The following is a 23,072-nucleotide window of genomic DNA, read 5'->3' as shown; positions in this document are numbered from 1 at the left end:
AGCTTGGCCGAGTACTAGAAATAATTATAGCTGTAGCGCTCGCTGTGTTGCTCTGATTGCCGATTACTAGAAATAATTATAGCTGTAGCGCTCGCTGTGTTGCTCTGATTGAAAAGTGCATTGCTTGCCTTGTGCATAGATTTTTGTAGTGCTTTATTCACAGATTGTCTAAGCTGCTTAATTTGGCTTTGTGCCCCAGCCTCTCTCTAGTTTCGCTTTTGCTGCTGCCATTTTGTTGTGTTGTGCCTCGGAGCCCGTCCTCTACACCTCGCCCTCGCCTCCCAGCTGATCCTCCCTCGCCCCTCCCCCCTCCCCCCTCCACTTCTCCACTTATGACAGATGCATTTGCGCGCGGCGGACGCGCCCAATGCGCGCCGAAGGCGCGCCAAAGGTAAGCCTGTCTACGCCCGTCCGCGCCTGGACTGCGCCTAGCGCCAGACCCCCTGGCCCCCGCAAATTCCTCTCCACCCGCATAACGTATGACGCCGCCACCCTCTTTGCCCTTAACCCCGGACGCACACCACAATGCTACGAAGCTGCCCCAGGACACACCCACGGACCCTTTGCCTGCCACTCCTGCAAGTTCGCCTGCATCAAGACCCACACCAAATCCACTAACTCCAAACACAGTTCCGACTCTAACCACCTGAAGTGCATTCTACTAAACACCCGCTCGGTCCACAGACACGCCACTGAACTCTGGGACCTACTCGATACTGCATCACCGGACGTCGCATTCCTTACAGAAACCTGGATGAACACCTCTTCAGCGCCCGACATCGCCATTGCCATCCCGGACGCTTACAAGATCATCCGAAAAGACCGCACCAACCAAACAGGAGGAGGCATCGCCATCGTCCATAAGAACACCATCCGAATTACGACCAGCTCAGACGATAACCTCGCTACCGCCGAACACCTCCACTTCCAGATCCACACCGACCCCAGGACCACACTTAGAGGCACCCTCATCTATAGACCACCAGGAACCCGCACACAATTCAGCTAAGACATCACTGACTTCATCAGCCCACATGCTCTCACCTCCGAGAACTACATTCTACTGGGAGACCTCAACTTCCACCTGGAAAAGATAAACGACAGCAACACCACCACCACCACCCGTCTGGACAACCTGGCCAATCTCGGACTCAAACAACTTGTTGACACCCCCACCCACCTTGCCGGACACACGCTCTACCCTATCTTCACCTCCAGCAAACACATCTCTTTCGATCACACCACAGCTCTCTTGGACGGACCACAGCTGCGTTCACTTCAGCTACAATAAGACCTCGACCCACAACCCCCCACAACCTATCCCTTGAAGAAACTGGAACAAAATCACCACCGACCAACTCTTCACATCGCTTAACCTATACCATCCTGCCATATCATCGGATCCGAACCAAGCTGATACCAAATTCATACAATGGATCACCCACAGCGCTGACGAACTAGCACCCTTGAAAAACCACCAGATCAAAATAGGTAGCAAAAAGGCTCCCTGGTTCAACGATGACCTCAAGAAATCCAAGAAGCTATGCCGTACTCTCGAGAAAACATGGAGAAAAAACCCAACCACTAACAACCTGTCCACCTTCAAGGCCGCCACCCGCAAACACCACCAATTGATCCGATCCACCAAGAAATCAGCCTTCAAGGATCGACTCGACAACAACGCTCACAACCTCAAGGAACTATTCAACATCGTCAAAGAATTCACCAACCCCATCGCAGGCTCAAACGACATTACTCCCTCCCAAGACCTCTGCGACTCGTTATCCGCTTTCTTCCACAAGAAAATCGCCGACATTCATAACCGCTTTGAGAACCTATCCAAAGAACAGTCCACTCCACCCACCTCCGAACCAAAACCGCACTCTAACAACCTTAGCGCCTGGAACCCAATCACCACTGAAGACACCATCCGCCTAATGAACTCCATCCACTCAGGATCGCCAACCGACCCATGTCCCCACCACATTTTCAACATAGCAAACTCCATCATTGCCCCCCATCTCCGCGATGTCATCAACTGCTCCTTCAACTCCGCTACCTTCCCAGAAAGCTGGAAACACGCCGAACTCAGCGCCCTCTTGAAGAAACCCACAGCAGACCCCTCTGAACTTAAGAACTACCGCCCCATTTCTCTCCTCCCATTCCCTGCCAAAGTCATTGAGTAAGCCGTCAATAGTCAGCTCGCCGCCTTCCTTGAATCCAACAATTCCCTCGACACCTCACAGTCCGGCTTCCGAGCCAAACACAGCACCGAAACCGCCCTCATTGCAACGACAGACGACATCCGAACGCTACTAGACAACGGAGAAACAGTTGCCCTCATCCTACTTGACCTCTCCGCCGCCTTCGACACAGTCTGTCATAGCACCCTCATACAACGCCTCAGCAACGTCGGAATACAAGGAAAAGAATTGGACTGGATCATCTCGTTCCTCGCCGGAAGAACCCAGAGAGTCCGCCTCCCCCCTTTTAGATCAGAGGCCACCGAAGTCATCTGCGGCGTACCACAAGGATCTTCACTCAGTCCCACCCTCTTCAACGTATACATGAGTCCCCTCGCATCCATCGCGCGCCAACACAACCTCAACATTATCTCCTACGCAGACGACACCCAGCTGATCCTCTCCCTCACCAAAGACCCTAATACCGCTAAAACCAATCTTCACGAAGGCATGAAAGAAGTAGCCGAATGGATGAAAAACAGCCGCCTTAAACTAAACTTGGACAAAACAGAAATCCTCATCCTAGGATCCTCCCCCTCTGCCTGGGACGACTCTTGGTGGCCACCGGCCCTGGGCACAGCACACATACCTACAGATCACGCACGTAACCTGGGCTTCATCCTAGACTCCTCCCTCTCGATGACCAGACAAGTCAACGCCGTCTCATCCTCATGCTTCAACATACTTCGCATGCTAAAAAAAATCTTCCGTTGGATCCCCACCGATACAAGAAAGACTGTCACCCACGCACTGGTCACTAGCCGACTGGACTATGGAAACACCCTCTACGCCGGAACCACAGCCAAATTACAGAAAAAACTCCAACGCATCCAAAACGCATCAACCAGAATCATACTGGACATCCCTCGTCAAGCTCACATTACCGGTCACCTGAAAGACCTCCACTGGCTTCCCGTCAACAAGAGAATAACGTTCCGTCTCCTCACCCACGCACACAAGGCCCTCTACAACCTAGGACCTGAATGCCTCAACACACAACTGTCCTTCTACACACCCACCCGCCAACTACGATCCTCCAATCAAGCCCTCACCGCAATTCCGCGCATCCACAGATCCACCATGGGAGGAAGATCCTTCTCCTACTTAGCGGCAAAAACATGGAATTCTCTCCCCACTCACCTCCGCCTTACACAGAACCACACTTCCTTCAGAAAGCAACTTAAAACCTGGCTATTCGATAAATAATGCACACCCTCCCCCAAGCGCCTTGAGACCCTCTGGGTGAGTAGTGCGCTATACAAATTCCTGAACTTGAACAGTATCAGAAGCCAATTGGAGATTTTGTTACATTCAAAGGTTTTCATGTTTCTTCACTCTTGGGGGGAACATTCTGTCTTGGGGCCTGATTTAGATCTAAGAAGTCTTACCGCTGTCTCGCCGTGGCGGCTGTTTTAAATACTCAGTTGAGCAGATAGCAGTCCACCCAACGTATGTAGATGTTGCGGCTATAGACAGAAGACCGCTGCGGCAACGGCCTTCTCTGCTAGGTAACAGTACTCTGCCGCTGTCGGGCCGGTGGGATTGCGCCCAGCCGATTTAGATGTTCCTGTTGTGCTGGCGGCACATTCTTCATGAAGTGAGGTTTATGGGGTATGGAGACTGGTAAGTACCACTTATTTTTATGTAAATACACTTGTCTTGTTTCCATGATCTACATATGTAGGCAATGTGTTATGTCCCTTTGTGTTACTCCTTGCAAGCCACATGCACACGATTCCCCAAACAAGAGTACATGCACCTTACCTTAGATCTCTGTGACAACAAAGTTGTTTCTGCATGGTGGTGATGTCGGAGTAGCAAAGGAGGGACCTAGATGATGGGAGGGAAAACGGAAACAGGAAAAAGTTATGTTTTACCTCTTTCTTCGATTCTGCCAACTCGAAGTTAGAGGGATTCCCGCCTCAGGCACATCATAATCCGCTCGTCGGGTATCTTGGCTGGAGTTCCGTCACCAGCCTCTTCTGACTGTGGCGCTGTTGACGCAGCAGAAGATTCCGGGTTGAGGCTGCGGGACTGCGGCGGTCTTACCTCCAGTGACCAGCCAACATCTAAATAGAACGGTCGGACCACCGAAAAAGTGACGGTGGGACCGATTTTGCCAAGATCTAAATCAGGCCCTTAGTTGCTGGCTTAGTTTTGTGGGTTTTTGAGCCAAGAGTCTGCAATCATACCAGTTCTGGTTGCTCCTATTACCAAAGAAGATGAGCACAATACAGTACAAGGGCGATGAGTGAGTCTTTGGAAGGAAATCTACACTGGACAAAGGGAATGGGCTGGAAACCTACATCCCGAGGTACACTGGTGTCTCGGAGGAGGACAGGAAGGGCTTACGTTCTTGCTGAGAGGTACTTAATTAACATCACCAGTTAGATCACAACATAGACCACCATTCTGTGCTAAGACACGCTGAATTCAAGTGGAACTCTGTGTGAGAAAGTGCCATCTTTCTTGCTTTGGTATGCCCCCACTTTTTATTGATGTGCTTTGACTGAGTGTGCCCTGGGCTCCTGCCAACCAGGTACCCAGGGCCTGTGTTCCTTCCCTTAAACTGTGTTGAAACTAAAACCCATTGGCATCTCTGGCCACCTGTCAGCCCCTAGTAAATGGTACCCAGGGCATGGTGACCAGAGAAGGCCCCTAAGGGCTGCAGCACTTATTGTGCCATCCTTAGGGGCCCTGTACCTTGGCACCCACACACTGCCTTTGCGGGCTGAGTGCCTAAGTACAGAACTAAAGAAAGAGTCGAAATGGCACACATCCCTGTGTGCCATGCCCACAACCCCACTGCCCTGGCATACATCAGTCACCCCTCTAGCTGGGTGCCCTTTGCCAGTGGTGTGGGCACAGGTGCATGAGCCCTGTGCCCCTACAGTACCCAGGGCCATTCCTGGGTACTGTAAGTGCAGTGATGCCATTAAGAGCATATGGTGCTGGGAGGTCGACATTACGAACTCCACAGCCCCATAATGGCTACACTGAAGACTGACAAGTTTGGTATCAAACTTCTCAGTACATTAAATCCACACTGATGCAAGTGTGGGATTTAATGAAAAATGCACCACAGCGGGCATCTTAGAGATGCCCCCTGTAACCTAACCACAATCCACGTCTGGACTGAGAGGCTGCCAAGGCTGCCACACAGCAGACATGTTGCTGGACCCCTGGGTGGAGGGCCCCCGCTCTCCTGGGCCTGCAACAATGCACATCCTGGGCGAGGTGCTAGGTCTCCTCACCCAGGATGGGCAGGGGGAAGCTTCAAAGGCCTGCTGCCTCCGTGAGCTTCTCCAGACCATTTGCTGTACCCAGCAACTGGCCCCCACCAGTCCTGACCCCCACTCTGGGGGGGAAGACTGGCGGGAAAAACTATGTCAGGAAGGGGGGTGTGCCAGCCTGTGCCAACCCCACCCCTCAGGTGGGGGAGACGAGGTAAAGCAAGACCCCGGGCTCCGGCCATCTTGAATATGGGGAGCCCTGCCCAATCACAGCTAGGCTTCTGCCCCCTCCCACAGGAGAGGGGCAGGCTAGGGGGTGTACCTACCCCAGGACAGAAACCTATTGGTCCCTGCCCTTGCCCTCCCTGTAACACCCCATAATTCAGTATTTAGGGGCTCCCTGAACCTTCGTTCATCGGATCCCGATAAGAAAAGAAGATCAAGAGGAAGAAGACCCACCATGCAGCTGCTAACAGGTTGACAACAACTGACTTGGCCCCAGCCCTACCGGCCTGACAATCCTGGAACCTGGCCCTGCCTAATCCCGGTGACTCCTGCGGACAGCAACCTTGGGACACCCAGAGGACCTGCCTTCCCTGACCCTCTTAAAGACTGGGACTCCCATCAGCAGAGGCTCTGTTGCAACAACACCCCTGGTGCCAGCCAGGAAGCTCCGGACCAGGACACTCTGCACCCTCCGAGCCCGGCCTGTGCCAGAGTGATCCAAGACCACGAGGACGTCCCCCCGGCGACTGGGACCCGAAGTCCAGTGCCCAAAGACCCTCATCGACGAACCAGACGACGCCTGCAGATTCAGAACCAGGAGCCCCTCCAACCGCGACCAGCTGAGGGTAAGCTTTCCAGACACCCAAAGACACCTCTGCACCCAGCGCCCTACAGCCCCCTATGCCTTCATTTGGGGTACCTACCAGTGCTCCAAGATCCTAACTTACCTCTCGAAGTGGTGGTCGCCCTTGAAGAGTCTCAGTCCCCGAACCTGCAGCCTTTGTTCATTTGTTACCTTTCCCGTTGAATAACATTGAGCGCCTGATGGCTCAAAAGCACCCAGCCGCCCGAGTGCCTATGGCCGTGCAACCTTTGTCCTGTCCTACTTCCCCAGTTGCCCTGAGCAAGTGACCAGGAGCCCAGCTCCCACAGCCGCATGGCCTGCTAGCCAGCAGCCACCAACCGGAGGCCACCTGCCCCCCATTGGATAACATTGGGCCTAACCACCTCTGCACCCGGCCGCCCTTGTGCTGCTGAGGGTGAACCAACTGTACCTACCTGACTCTGGGGGACCCCTGAGTCTATGCCCGGAACCCTGAGTCTATGCCCGGAACCTTAACTTCACCATTCGAATACTCGCCTGGAAACCGGTAACTCACTTACCTGTCATTGGATAACATTGACTGGTTTGACTCGAAAAATCTTCTAAGTGTGAAGTTTTGGAGACTTAAACTATTCATATAAAATCAACCGAATTCCGAAGTACTCACCTGTGATCAGGAGAGAAGCCAGTACTGTACCTTGTAGCCCAGTACTGAACTGCAAAAGTAATCCTTACCGGGCTTACTAGTAACCTGTATTTTCTCCATTGTCAGCTTTTCTATGAAATTTCTTGTCTACTTTTGAAAACTATAAATATTCTTTAAAAATCATACGAAATACTGAAACTTAATTACCTACCTGTTTTAAGTTGAGACTCCAGTGCTGGACCTAGGAGCCCAGTACTGGATTACAAAAGTAACGAAATCGTACTTACCTACAACCTGAATTTTCTCCCATTGGATAACATTGCCAGATTTTCATTGAAAAGTTTCTAGGTGTGAACTTTTAAAAAAGCTTTATATTCCTGAACAATCACCGCAATAACCAAAACGTTTTTACTAAATTGTTTTCAGCTTAGACCCCAGGACTGAATCTAGGATCCAGTCCTGGAACTACCAAAGTAATCTACAAAGTAATCCACTGTACTTATATGAGGAAAACCCATTGAGCTCAATGCTAAAGTGTGTTTAGAATTGTTACCTACTGCAACCCCTGTTCCTATTGTGTTTACAAAGTTTATTGCCTTTCTGCAAAGTACTCATCTGAGACCTCTCGTATTGAGAACAGTATATTTTGATACCTGTTGGTTCTAAAAATAAACCAGTATATCTGTGATATAAAACCAATTGGCCTAGAGTTCAGTCTTTGAGTGTGTGAAACCTTTTGCTTACTGAGTGTGTACAACTGTCCTCTGGTACTGCCTTACTGCTTGACCAAGCTACCACTTTAGAGAGTAAGGTCACACCTGGCTTTAACCTCTGTTATACCTCTGGGGGTTTGTGGACTCTACACACGCTGTACCTTATTCTGGTCCAGTATATATAGAGCCACTTTCTCACACTCTGATTTTACCCATCCATCCATGTCTGACACATGCCATGCACACATACAACATAAAGGGTCCTCATTTATGGGGACTGGATGGATTTTTAAAGGAGACAAGTTAGTAGGCAGGGATACAGGTACAAAAGCTTGTGCCCCCTATGTAGGAAGCTGGTTCTGCTTATACTAACGTAAGATATACTTTGTACAGAGTCCAGTGGATGCCCAGAGGCTTTCCAGAGGCTAAAGTAGATAAGACTGATGCTTTCTTTTGGGGTAGTGTGGGCGAGCAGTTAGGCTTATCAGAGGGCTATGTTAAGCATTTGTTGTACACGCGCAAGAAATGATTGCCCACACTCAATGACTAAATCCGAGACCACTTGTTTGTAAAAATATTACTTTTTGTATGTGTATTACTTGGAACCAAATATACTTTGTTGCAGTAAAATACAATACATTATTTTTCAGAATAATAAGTGGACACTGCATTTTTCAAGCAGTTAAATGTCAACCTATGGAAGGAAAACAATGTTGTAATTTCACAGGTAAGTACAGGACTTACAATTCCAGTCTTTGGGTTTTAGGACCTACACTGGGAAAGGAGGGGTGAGATAAATGTAGAGACTGCACCACCAGCGGCACTGGGCCGGCCGCATGCGAAGGTCAAATTCGGTCACTGTGGCCCAATGTTAGTCAATAAAGAATGGGGCCACACAAAGAGGTGCCGTTTGCAAGTAGGTAAAATCGGGGTGGGAGTCATTCTCCCAGGGTTAGGACCAGCACTGGGGTAGGGGGCCATGAGGCAGCACCAAACACACACCCTCAGCGGCACAGAGGTGGCTGGGTGCAGTGTGCCAATACAGCGTTGGGCGCCAAATGCAAAGCAATGGAGACTGAAGATTTGAAACAAAGGCTGCAGGCTCGGACCAGGATGCTGGACGAAGAGAACCGGTAGGTCTGGAGCCAAGTTGGGCTGTTGAGGGACACCTGGGCACCATTGGTTTGGCTCCCCAAGGTCTGGCTGCTGTGGGTGCATGGGTGTCCTTTGAGGTTAGACGATCCTTACTGGAGCTAGTTGCGGTTAGGGGACCCTTCGTGTTGAAGCTGAAGGTGTCGTGGTGGAGTCCAGGAGAGTTCACTCTGGGGTGGACTCGAGCTCCGGACCGCTGGGGAACCTTCATGGGGCCGGTGGGCCACTACGACTCAGGCCTGAGGCATCTGCTGCAGAAGTGAGTCAGGAGGTTAAGTTGTGCGGTTCAGCAGGGCACTGGAGCTCTTCTTGTTGGTTTCTTTGTGGACAGGGCCGCTGTCCTCAGGAGTTCTTGGTCTTTATGGAAGGCAGGCAGTCCTCCCAGGGTTGTGGAGATCGCTGGGCCTGCAGGACAATTTGCTTTTTGGTGCAGGTTTCTTCGAGGTCTGTGTTTACTCCCTTTGGGGGAGTGAGCACATCCCTAACCCTATTGGTATAAATCCTTCAAAACAATATGGAGGATTTTGAAAGGGGGGTGTCACTTAAGCACAGGATACCTTAGTGGTGTTCCTGGCTCAGTGGGGACGCACCTCTCCTGCTTACTAATTTTCCCTCCTACCTTGCTGCAAAAAGTGAGGCTTTGGCAGGTGGGCGGGTATTTACACTAGCTGGAAAAGCCCTGGCTAGCATAACAAAAGGGCAGGAAGCCTTTAAGGCTCACCACCCTTGATTTCTGTTCCTGCTTGGGGGTAGATGTGAAGCACCTCCACCCAAAGCAGGATTTGTTTCTGTCCCACGAGAGCACAAGGCTTCCACCTCAGGGGGTCAGAAACATGTCTGGAAGTGGAAGGCTGGTTCAGAGCAGTCGGCTACATGCTAGTGGTTTGGTAGGTTTTCAGGCGGTACCTCTGAGTGCATTTATAAATGAATCCAACACTAGCATCAGTGTGGGCTCAATAATCTGAGATGTTTGGTACCAAACATCTTGGCATTCGGCGAAGCCATCATGGAGTTGTGGAACTCGTAGTGACACACTCCCAGCCAATGTACTCCATGTGGCTTCGCTTTGCACCTTTTATAATGTCTAAAAATGGGCTTAGACACTATAGGGGCATACCTGCTCTTGCAGTTATACCCTTACATGAGATACAGTGCACCCTGCCTTAGGACTGTAAGGCCTGCTTTAGGAGTGACCAATGTATGTCTCTTGCAGCGCTGGTAGGCCTGGCACACAGGTAGGTGTACAACACAAGCAAAATCACTTGAGGGATTTTTTAGGTCATTACAGACTTCATTTTTATTAAAAGGTTAATTAGGAGTGTGGGTCATCAGTAGAATTTTAATAGGCCATCTCACCCTCAACTTATCAAGGCATGCTTCATCATTTGACGACCTCTCACACTGGGATAGGAACAATGCCATCCCGGCGGACTCAACCTGAGGAAGCTAGTCTCCCCTCAGGATTTCTTATAAATCTATGGTTAGGACAAAGCACTTTGGGCCATATGTATCAACAACCTGATTTGCGATTCTCAAATAGCGATTTTTTAGAAATCGCTATTTGAGAATCGCAAATAGGGAAGTATGTACAAAATCGCAATTTTTTAGCGTTTTCTTAGTATTCCTTAATTAAGGAATACTTTCCCATTCATCTCTATCGGCCAGGAGGCCCATAGGAATGAATGGGAAGTTATTCTCAATTTGCGATTCTTAATTTGAGAATCGCAAATTGAGAATAATTTCAAGGGTGCAGGGGTGTCCAAAGGACACCCTGTTGCACCCTTGAAATAAGCATGGGTGCACATGTGGCGGGCATACATGCCATAAGGGCATGTATGTGCTTCACATTGCACTTTGAAAAATGCAAAAAAGTGCATTTTTCAAGGAATTCGCAAATTACCACCAACTTGAAGTTGGTGGTAATTTGCGATTCCTTAAGGCCAATTTGCATTTTTTTAATGCTTCTTACATTGCGTTTAAGGAATCACAAAATTTGCGATTCCTTAAATGCAATCGAATAATAAGGAATCGCAAATTTTGCTCTTATTTTGCACGCAGATTTCTTTGATACACACCATTTTCCACTAATGCGTTCGCAAACTGCGAAATTCTGCGAATTTCGGTGTTTGCGAACACATTAGTGCTTGATACATATGGCCCTAAATCCTGTAGATATTGCCCGCAACAGACGCTACGGTCAATAACAGCCCACTTGGTGAAAATTCCCAGGATAAGAAAAACTAAATGTTGTGGAAGGACCCTACAACATCTGGGAGGTAAACTTTGGAACTCGCTGCCTCTAGCTCTGAGAATACAGACAAATCTGCCGATTTTTAGAAAACAACTTAAGACTTGGCTTTTCAGATCCTAATTAGAGTAGGTGATCCTTGACCCTTCCAGGTAGGTCGCTCCCCCTCCGCACAGCACTGCCTGTGCCCGTTCTCTCCCTCGCTGCCCCTGTGTCTCTCTGCCCGGTTTCCCTTCTGCTCCCCTCGCGGCACCCGTGTCTCTGCCCATTTTTGCCTTCTGTTGCTTAGCAGCCCCTGCATTTCTGTGACCTTTCTACCCTTTCTTGTGACCTTTGTGCCCTCTGTGCCACTCCCTTCCCCCCATTTTTTGTGACCTTTCTACCCTTTCTTGTGACCTTCGTGCCCTCTGTGCCACTCGTTTCCCCCCATTTTTTGTGACCTTTCTGCCCTTTCTTGTGAGACCACAGACCTTGGTCCACGGTCGTCACTCCCCACAGCGCTGCGGCGAGCTGCTTGCCTTCTGCCAGACAACCCTCTGCCTCAGGGTTCGAGCCTCCCCTCAGCCTGCCAGCTCCCGCCCACGCCAGTTGCACTTTAATTTATTTATTTCTCCTTCTCATATCTCCTCTGTCTGCTCTGCTATTTCTAATTTGTTTCCTATTTTGATTCTGCCCGCACTCCCTGCCTACTTTACTGCTGTCTTCCCCCTCCCATAGCGCGTCCCGCCCCCCTCCTGCCTCTCAGCCGATAGTCCCTCCCCCTCCCCTACATATGTCGGGCGCTACGCGGTCGCACAGCGGACGCTTGCAGCGGGCTTGCCGCTTGCGCCCAGAAGGCGCGCCAAAGGCAAGCCCTTCTGCGCCAGTCCGCGCCTGGACCGCGCCCAGCGCCAGAACCCCTGGCCCTCGGAAACACCAAGACTCCCATCTGCACTACGACACCAACACCCTCCACGCACTCAACCTCGGTCGAGAACACACCTGCTACCGGGCAACCCCGAAGCGCACCCAAGGATCCTTCACCTGCCAGAACTGCAACTTCTCCAGCATCCGGCCAGCCACACCGCCCACCAAGGAACACAAATACCTCAGATGCATCCTTCTCAACACCCGCTCCGCCCGCAAATATGCCGTCGAGCTCTGGGAACTCCTAGACTCTACCTCCCCTGACGTCGCCTTCTTGACAGAGACCTGGCTGAACCCTGCCTCCACACCCGACATCGCCATCCCAGAAGGATACAAGATCACGCGCAGGGACTGCACCAACGGAACAGTAGGAGGAATCGCCGTCGTCCACAGGAACACCCTCAAAGTATCGACCAATGCGGACGACACCCTCAGCACCGCCGAACACATGCACATCCAGATCCACACCGATCCCAACACCACCCTACGAGTAACCCTCATCTACAGACCACCCGGACCCCGACCACAGTTCAACGACTCCATCACAGACTTCATCAGCAAGCCCTCGCCTCCACGGACTACATCCTCCTAGGAGACCTGAACTTTCATCTCGAGAACAACTACGACACCAACTCCACCACCGTTCTCGACAACATCGCCAACCTCGGATTCAGACAGCTCGTGACACCCACCCACATCGCCGGCCACACGCTCGACCCAATCTTCACTGCAAGCCCCCACGTCTCCTTCAACCGTACCACCGAACCCCACTGGACCGACCACTACTGCATCCACTTCACCTTTAGGAAGCCCACCAAGCACCACCGCACCCAACTACTACCTCGATGATGCTGGAGCAAAGTTACCGATGACCAGCTCACCACCGCCCTCGCCCAGAACCCACCCGCCGACACCGCCGCCCGCAACCTCAGACAATGGACGACGACTGTGCCAACACCCTCGCCCCGCTCAAGACACCATCCAACAGCCACACCAGCAAGAAAGCCACCTGGTTCACCAAAAACCTCCAGGCCTCCAAAAGAACATGCCAAAAACTGGAGAAGAACTGGCTCCGCGAACGATCACCAGACAGCTACACCGCCCACAAGAACGCCACCCGGAAACATCACCAACTCATTAGAGCTGCCAAGAGGGTCTTATTCAAGACTTCAAGACTGCCTTGACAGCAAAGCACACAATAGCAAGGAGCTCTTCAACATCGTGAAGGTACTCTCCAACCCCAGCTCCAACGCCAACGACATCCCGCCGTCACAAGACCTATGCGACTCTCTGGCTACATTCGTCCCCCCCCCCTTTTTTTTCTCCTTAACAGGTCACAGCACCTAGTTTAAAGGTATGAGACTATCTCAATCAAAAAGTCACTATATGTCACCACCTTTCCTTCCACAGGTGACATGTATACACGAATTGGGAAGCGCACGGAGAGTAACTGTGTGCTCTCTTTCTTTATTTTTATCTCGACAGGCTCATGATTCAGAAATACTGACAGAGCTTAAACTAGAAATTCTTTCATACCACATAGGTATTGTACTTTTATTTTCACTTGTATATACACTTTGCACATATTGATGGCAACTTTAGTGAGTGACAGAGGGATCTAACTCCGTCCTGATGTGGAAAAGTAAATTTTGCCATGTTCTGTGTCCCTACGCGTCCTCCATCATATGTTATGTGTGCATGATTAATATGCATATGTTATTCCCCATGTTCGATTAAAGACGCAATTATAGTTGTGTCCACCTCTAGTATGCCAGTTTCCAGTTCTCGTGAATACTACGAATATCAGGCCTATGTAAAGTTACGTTGCCACGTTTCCCAGTGTACACGTTATTCCATTGTAAAGTCCCTGTTTCTAGGCCTCAAAAGGGCCCGGACACCAGATTCAGCTCCTGTCTCCTGAAGCCCTCGCTGAGGAGCGATACAGCCCCCACCTGTATCCTCGACCCTTCACTTACTTCCAGCCTCACAGTGCCCGGTTCAGCCTGGCTCTGCCTCTGAGTCTGCCAAGAGTATGTTATGATTCGAGTTATCAGTACAGCCCTCCTTCTCTGCATTCCTAAAGCTACTGAATCGCATCAATAGTTTCCGTCATTGTCTAGCCTTTACGTCTCCATGTAAGAGAAATACTGCATTTAATGGTCATTTAATGTTCTTCATCACGCACTACATGTAGAATAATGCATGCTCTAGTCTTAGAGTCTGTTAGCCTTTACCCCGATAACTTTTGGATTCTATCAACATGTTCTCTAAACATCAGATACTAGATACTACTTAGGTACATGTCGCCCTGACTCTCCAGACTTCAGTCTCTGCTCCTAGCACAGAGTTCGTAGCCCTCAGCTTCTCCTAGTAACACGTCATTGCCAGTTTGCGCGCACCATCAGGTCAGAGGTCCCGGCTCCTTAGGTAGCCCCCTCCATGTTTCCGCCCCATTTATGACATATTCTGTTACGTTTGCATCACATGTCTATGTATACGCCTTGTTACACCTACTTTCACCCTTATCTTTCGCGACTACTATTGACCACACCCACTGCTCCGCCTATCGTATGTATTGTAATGCAACTGTTTTAGTATATATGATCGTGCACTGTTATTAAATGTTACGCCGATTCCGATCCTGCCCCCGGCAGCGCTGCCATCCTATTCCTGTGCAGGTTGTCCTGTTCCTGTCCTTATGCTGTATTAAACCTGCAAAACTCCTACTACCTCGAATCTTGACTCTTATTTATTGAGCTATCTGTTATTCAATTATTTATTCAAAAATAGAGGTATTATTTATTTATTTACCACATAATGGCGCCCGAACAGGGACTTGCCCTTTCCCCACGCGTCGGTGAAGCCACGCCGACCCCCTGACCCTCTGCAGTCGTGACGGAACTCTTCTGCGCACCGGCAGATATTTCTGCTTCAAGTATCCCTCAGGCCCACGGAGGAGACGGAGGAGGCGGTCCAGCATCCAGACGAGACGGTGGAGGAACGCGGCGAGTCCCGACCAGAGCCCAAGCCGAGAGTCCAAGGTCCGAGGTATCTGGAGGTCCACCCGTAACTGAAGTCCGAAGTTCGTCGTCCGTCGTCGTAGCAGTCCAGTCCAGTCGAGGCCTTCCGTTCTTGCTGCCCGGTGAGTACCGTTACTGGGGTAGTATCTAGACAGGGTCAATTTAATTGACTCTGGTCCGTGGGTTGGTGGTACACAGACCCACAAACGAAGTGTCCACTTCGGTGGATGCGGGTCCTGACGTGTCTCTTTATGAGACCGGTAAGTTTCGTACTGTTTCAGCAGTGCATCTAGTTTCTGTTCTAGTCAGTTCTGTTCTCGAGAAAATTCATGTATTCTGTGTTCCGTATTCCAGGTAGTATTCTGTTCGAACTGTTATTCTAAATGTTCTTCATGTATTTTGATGTTGTGGTATGAGTGTGAAGTAATTATCGTGTTTATTGTGTAATTACGTATTGTGTCTCAGTTACAGTTCAGTCATGCCCTTGTTTTCTAAGTTACGTCAGTTAAAAACTAGAAAGGGTCTGCTGGAAGCAGCAGTTCCTGTCCCGCCTAGGGACAGTCCAGGTCATTTTATGTATCAGAAGCATGGCATAAGCGCCATATTGTATCTAGATTTATGGGTCGAGTATACCAAACAGTTAGAGGAAAAGTATAGATGGCCTGTGTCAGGCACATGGGATGCCGAGTGCATCATGAGAGTAGAAGAAGCATTATGGAAAAAGAAAGCCAGACAGTCACAGAAAGATGCCATCGAGTTATGGCGCAAAGAATCTCATAAAAGAACCGAAAAAGAAATCAGAAAGTCAGAATTAAGTAGAGAATCCTTGGAACGAGCCCAAGAAAGGGAATTAATCAAGATTGGTGAACGAGTTAAAACCGAACAGTCAGACAGACAGAGGCATGCTCTTATTAAGGGTATGTATCCTCTTCTTGCCGAGGGCTTGCCAAAAGCGACCCAGAAGGCATCCAGTAACTTTCCGCCACCATTAGTTCCGACCAAGCTACGTCACAAACCGACCGCAGCTGATATTTTCATCTCGTCCTATTTGGACGACACAGTCCCAGAATATGCAAATCCTGTTACTACTCCGCCAGTCCCTGTAAATCAGGCACTTCCCGCTCCTCCAGACACCGGAGTACCTGTTACGGTACCCCCGGTCCAGCCCGCCATACAAGTCCAGTCTGCATTTCCATTTCCCACTCTGCCAGGACGAAGAGCATCAGTAGACGACTCTAGTTTAGGGGCCGCAGGGGGAGGTCCTCCTCAAACCCCGCCGCCACACAAGCGCTTAACGTTAGCCGAATTACATGCACAAGCGTCACAGCGCACGCCCAGATATCAGTCTGTTGCAGAAATAAGGAAAGCCCTTACCGAATGTGGCTATGATCCAGTCCCAGGCGAGGATAGTATGGTTTTATATTCATTACGCGTAAGAAAGGTGACCGAGTATCTAGTCACCCTACCAGATATGAAAGAAGATCTAGACAGAATATATCGTTTCATCCGTACAGGGAATGATCCAGAAAGTATTAGTGACGTCATGTGCCAAAGAAAAGTTGAAGTCCAGCTCATGCTATTAAAGTTTCTGATTAATTGTCTAATAAGGGAACAAGATTATCCGACCAAAGATCGAGCCGAAATGAAAGTCCTGACAAGGTGGAGTGATAATATAGCCGAGGGTAAGCACAAGACTATCGGTAGTATAGAGAGTATGTACAAGAAAATTCGTAAAGAAATAATAAGGTTACACGATCAACGGAAAGCAGCACAAGTAAGCGAGAAAGAAAATGACTCTTCTACAGAAGAGGTAGAGGACGAGAATCCCGACAGAATAGCGTATGTAGGAAAATCTAGATTCCCAGATCGCCATTTACGTCTAGAACACAAGCCAGTTTTTCACCATTCAGCACCAGAACAAGGTTCTCTAGAACAAGTATTTCAAGCCACCGATCACATTCTGAAATCACGAATCGGTTATAGCGAGTTAAGTACCATGCATGAACAAGAATTAGTCCGATCAGCAGTCCGATGGACTACTGATTCTACCACTTTTCCAGACGAAATAGTGGCACAAATGTTTCTGAAAATGCCCCCAGCCGAGCAGCGACTGGCGGGTATGTATATGATTCAGCACCTCATTACATTGTATGAGGGTCAACATTCTGATCCAGGTCCGTTACATGATGTCCTGAACGAGTTACTCCAGTATAAATGGAAAGGTTTAGGTACCGATTTAATTAGTGTCATTCTAGAACAGCGCCACAAATATAGTATGTTTTTGAACCCGCATTTTGTTCATGTCTCACCCCCAGAAAGTAAACCCTTTTACATAGACAGACAGAATCCGTTACGAGAAGTACACCCAGTTAAGACAGACGGTGGTGAAATGCAACGAGTGTTTGTTTACACCCCGATCACAAAGATGGAACTCTTAGAGATGAAAAAGTTAATTCCCTGTCATGACAAAGATCCAGCAGGGTTCCACCGAGAATTAAAAGACATGCTCCGTATGGGAGAATACACGTATCCAGATATTATTAAAATGTTAAAAGTCCTGTTGCCCGCAGGGGTATATGAGAAACTCAAGGAAAAAGAATGGGAGGTGGGAGAGAGAAAGATCGATTGGGCAGTCCTAGAAGCTGAAGACAAGGCACGAGTACCAGGTACCGGTCTTGGAGATAAATGTAAAGAATTACCAGAATTATTAATACAAGTTTTGCCCAGACTATTAGCAACTAAAAAGGAAGACTGGGATGCAATCTCAGCCTGTAAACAGAAACAAGACGAAGACATTAGTGATTTTTATTCTAGATTTGAGAAATGTTTTAGCATCAACAGTGGCCTCAAGACAAGTAGTGAGTCATACCCTCACCTTTTTGTTACTAAATTAGTCGAGAATTCAAGTCCACCAATTAAAAATCGAGTTTTGAAAGTCGAGAGTACCTGGCAAGCTAATACCCCGTCCCAGATGTTACAGATGCTCCAATATCACCAGAATAAAATCAGAGAAGAGCAAGAACATGAAAGGAAACGTATGAAAGACACGAAAATGAAAGTACTAGTTGCACAATCTGTTCCTCAAGACAGTCAGAAGAGGGGTCCGAATCAAGCCAGTCATCCTGCAGTTCCCGTTAAAGGGACATGCAATTATTGTAAACAGCCAGGTCATTTTATAAACGAGTGTGCAGTTCTGAAACACAACATAGCTACTGGTAAGACTAAAGAAAGACCACGTCCACCTAGACAAGAACAAGTTTCACAGACTCCTCAGCCACAGAATGCACCACAGACAGTTACAGCACCGCAGCCCATCGCTGCAACACAGCATGTTACACAGCAGATGTACCAGTATGCACAGTCCGAGTATCCAGAGTATCAGCCGTATTCATGAAACAGCCTAGAGAGGGAGGTAGGCTTGCCTCTCATCGAGATACCTGTAGATCAAGAAGGTCCCTATGTTCATAGTCAAGTACTAGGGAAAGACCGAAAGTTTTTGATTGATACAGGGGCAAGTAGGACCACAATTAGTCACGCCGAAGTTCCAGGGGCTCCGCTCTCAGGCTCAAGAAATGTTTCCCTTGGATTTTCAGGAAAACCTATTGTAAATGAAATTTCAAAGCCAGTTACTCTAGAAGTAGGTCCATTGTCCCGCACTACTGACCTGTTACTTACTAAGTCATGTCCAGAAAATCTATTAGGCATTAAAACACTGAAAGAATTAGGTGCAGTTATATGCTGTTCCCCAGAGGGAATACGATTGTTCCTACGTGACTTTAAGGGTCACTATGTATTACGAGATTTTGATCCCAGATTGTCTAATGTTCCGCAGCATCTATGGGCGCAAGGTCCAACTGATGTTGGTTATATGCAAATCACACCCCATCGTGTGACTCTCAAGCCAGGTGTAGTCCTGCCACGAATCAGACAGTACAGATTGCCACCTGAGGCTGTAGCAGCCTTATCCAAAATTATTGACGAGCTCATCGCTCAAGGAGTAGTTGTAGAAACTGACTCCAATGTATGCAATTCTCCGATCATTCCTGTTATGAAACGTACTGATCCAAATGCACCTCCAGTATATCGATTAGTGATTGATCTCCGAGAGCTTAATAAATGTATTATTCCCCAGTACCCAGTTGTCCCAGATATCTCTTCCCTATTGACAGCCATTGATTCCGAAGCTTCATTTTTTACAGTCATAGACCTCAAGAACGCATTTTTTAGTGTTCCCATTCATCCAGACAGCCAGTTTCTTTTCGGATTTTGTTTAAATGGAAGGAGCTATATGTTCACACGAGCTCCTCAAGGTTTCACAGAAAGTCCTAGTATTTACAGTCAAGCACTTAAGAGACAACTAGACAATATTCACATGCCAACTGACACTGCCCTGCTCCAGTATGTCGATGATCTACTGATCACAGCCCGTTCTGAACGTGCTTGCGAGCGAGCCTCACTTACAGTATTGTATTTCCTTGCCGAGATGGGGCACAAGGTGTCCCCTTCTAAGCTTCAATTCTGTGTCCAGCAAGTGGTCTACTTAGGACACTTACTGTCCAAGAGGGGTAGGCAGTTGACACCTGACCGTATCCAGTTAATAGCGAGTCTTCCTCAGCCCAAGACCCAGAAGGAGGTACGTGCTTTTATTGGCCTCACTTCTTACTGCAGACAATGGATTCCTCAGTATGCATTTCTAGCCAAGCCACTGATACAGTTAACGACACAGGAGGCAGCCGTATCGACTGTCCTCCCTTGGACATCTGAACATACACTTAGTTTTAATGAGTTAAAGAAAGCCCTATGCCAAGCTCCAGTTCTAGCTACACCGAACTACAGTAAGCCTTTTACACTTTTCGTCACAGAACGTGAAGGTACAGCATTATCTGTCCTCACACAAGACCAAGCAGGACAATACAAGCCCTGTGCTTATTTTTCGAGCACATTAGATCCTGTAGCCCAGGCTCTGCCTGCGTGCCTCAAGTCAGTTGCAGCCACAGCACTAGCTATCAGACAAAGTGATTCCATAGTATTAGGACACTCCCTGACAGTACAAGTTCCACACTCCGTGGAAGTTCTTTTAAATCGAACACAGACCCAGCACTTGACAATTGCACGTTTAACAGGTTATGAATTGACACTGTTTCAGCCACACATAGAAATCAGACGCTGCAACGTCCTAAATCCTGCTACACTGTTACCGTCAGTTAATCCAAATCCTGCCACACACGACTGTGTGGAAGTAGTTAACATCATGACAAAGCCAAGACAAGATCTGACAGATATTCCATTACCAGATCCCGACCTGACACTTTATGTGGATGGTTCATGCATGAGAACAAGTACAGGAGAACTAGTGGCCGCGTATGCAGTGACTACTGACACTGAAGTTATTGAAACACACCGTATTGACACCCTGTCTGCTCAAGCAGCAGAGCTAGTTGCTCTGACACAAGCCTGCATTCACGCCAAGAACCTGAAAGTTAATGTTTACACAGATTCACGTTACGCATTTGGAGTTGTACACGACTTTGGAGTGCTCTGGCAGGAGAGAGGTTTCATGACTTCTCACGGAACCAAGATTCAGCATGGTCTCCTCATTCAGGCTCTGTTAGATGCAATACATTTACCGACATCCATTGCTATCATGAAGTGCAAAGCACATACGAAAGTTACTGACACTATTTCCCAAGGTAATGATCTAGCAGATCGCACAGCCAAGCTTACAGCTCAGACTCCAGACATTCCAGTTAATAAGACACCGACATACACTCTAGATCCGACTACATGTATGACAATTAAGGACCCTACTCAAGATGTCATAGATATCCAGTTACATGCTACTCCCGAAGAAATCAAGAAATGGTCCGAACAAGGAGGGGTCCAGACAGATCAAGGATGGGTGACGAAGGGAAAAGCCACATGGTTTCTCCCCGACTCTATGGTTCAAGTCATTATCAATACCGCACATAGTCCAGCACATTTAGGAGAAAAAGCTATGTTAGACAGTATCCAGAACATTTGGTTCAACAAGCATTTACGAGCTGCAGCCAAGCAGAAAGTCCGTACCTGTATGATATGTTGTCAGTTTAATCCAGGTAAAAGTGTCCCGGTGGAACAAGGTGGATTCCAACCTCCTGACCACCCTTTTGAAGTCCTCCAGATGGATTATATTCAGATGGAGCGATGTCGAGGTTTCAAGTATGTCCTCGTAGTTGTATGCGCTTTGTCCAGGTGGACAGAAGCATATCCAGTCCCAGATTACACAGCCGCGACCACTGCCAAGCAGTTGGTTCGTGAGTTCTTCCCCCGTTATGGACTCCCTAGGGTCGTATATTCTGATAACGGCCAGCCATTCTCCTCAGAGTTAATGAAGCATGTTTCCCTTTTGTTAGGGTACCAGTGGAAGTTCCATTGTGTACGCCACCCTGAAGCAGCAGGTCTCGTAGAGAGACATAACCAGACCCTGAAAATCCGCATCGCCAAAGTATGTAAAGAGAAAGGTGTGGACTGGCTAGTAGCTCTGCCAGTCGCTTTGTTCTATATGCGCATGGTCGCACATTCCAGATCAGGTCTGTCCCCGTATGAGGTCGTTTTCGGCCGCCCCCCTAACATGTGGGGTACACCTAGACCTCGAAGTATTACCGATGTTTCAAGTAATATGCTGACAGATTACCTAGCTTCCTTGATGTCTGCCCTCAACTCTTGTCGTTCACAGGTTGCCGCCGCATTTCCAGACAATACTGAGGTGGCACTGCATGAAATCGTTCCCGGATCCATGGTCCTAGTGCGAAATTTCGATCGCTCAAGTCCACTGGAGCCTCGCTGGAAGGAGCCCCGACAGGTCCTCCTCGCCACCCGTACAGCCGTGAAGTTGGAGGGACGCAAAGGCTGGGTGCATCTTTCGCATATTAAAAAATGTTATGGATTGAAGCCAGTCTCAAAGAACATTTCCCAGGATTTGAAGGACTGCCAAAGTACTATTCTTAAGGACTGTCCCGCAAAAGACATTGCTACGAACCCTTCCCAGTTAGAGACAACTCCGCAACAGGAGTATAAGCTCAAGTTAAGGTCTAGTAAAATAAGTCAGCCAGTTTGATTGTCTAAGTCCTCCCCTAGGTGAAACGGTTAGACCGGTTTCTGACATGTATAAAATAGACCCCCATAGTGAGAGAGTTAGTCAAAACTCAATCCGATGTATCGTTTTTCTATGTTTCATATTATTTCTCAGTATTATGATTTCCTGCACCAGTTATGCATTTTACCTGTATTTTCCAGTTTCTCATGTAAATAAGTCTTCTAATGTTACAGTAGAGCACACGTTTAGTGATCTGCCTCCTCATGAACTCTCTTACCGCCTCGCTATGCGTAATAATTCTTTTATCCGCATGTTACATTATTCACACCAGACCAGCAATGCCACTAATTGTTGGGTGTGTGGTCGACTCCCCCCTTTTCAGACACCGAAGGGAGTTCTGCCACTCTTTCCTTATCCATTTTCACATAATGGTTCGTGTGGAGCATGGTCCACGTTAATGTCATCCTCAACAGATATGTCTTTTCTTAACAGTACATGTTTCCCAGACAAGCAAGGTCTTCCCCACAGAACAGGGTTAGATCTAGAAAACGAAGTTTACAATTTAGGTAATTATTCTTCGAATTTCATGGTCCTGAATGTTCAGTCTGATACTACTCCAGACTTACCTACTATTTCAGTACTACCAGTCAAAGGTGAATTATGTGTCCGAAATAATGGTTCCATACATGTAGGACATAGTGATTGTACTACTATTGTCAAGTATAGTGACAGTGGGAAATCTATTTTCAAAGCTTCACGTCATTCTTATTTTATTTGTGGTCAGACCGCATATGTTCGTCTGCCCCTCGATTGGGAGGGAACCTGTTACATTGCCTTCCTACTGCCACCGGTTTTTCTAGCCCCACCCGACTACCATAGGAATTCCCACCTAGTACATACTAGACACAAGAGAAACCTCCCGATTGTCGATTATACTGAAACTGCTCTAGAACAATATAAAGATATCAATAAAGGTGTCTTCCCTTATTTAGGTACAGTCGTGAATA

The 23,072-nt window shown here is 48.3% G+C and overlaps 1 protein-coding gene across 1 annotated transcript in view; it reads left to right on the top strand.

Moving 5' to 3' along the window:
• PSMD10 (proteasome 26S subunit, non-ATPase 10) overlaps positions 1-23,072 on the top strand; it is a 131,951-nt gene that overhangs the window by 51,001 nt on the left and 57,878 nt on the right. The gene's annotated exons all lie outside the window — the stretch shown is intronic.

Source organism: Lissotriton helveticus, chromosome 4_1, assembly GCF_964261635.1.
Source record: "Lissotriton helveticus chromosome 4_1, aLisHel1.1, whole genome shotgun sequence".
Classification (NCBI taxonomy): domain Eukaryota; kingdom Metazoa; phylum Chordata; class Amphibia; order Caudata; family Salamandridae; genus Lissotriton; species Lissotriton helveticus.
The sequence above is the reverse complement of the archived record's forward strand: the minus strand, read 5'-3'. Positions and strand labels throughout refer to the sequence as shown.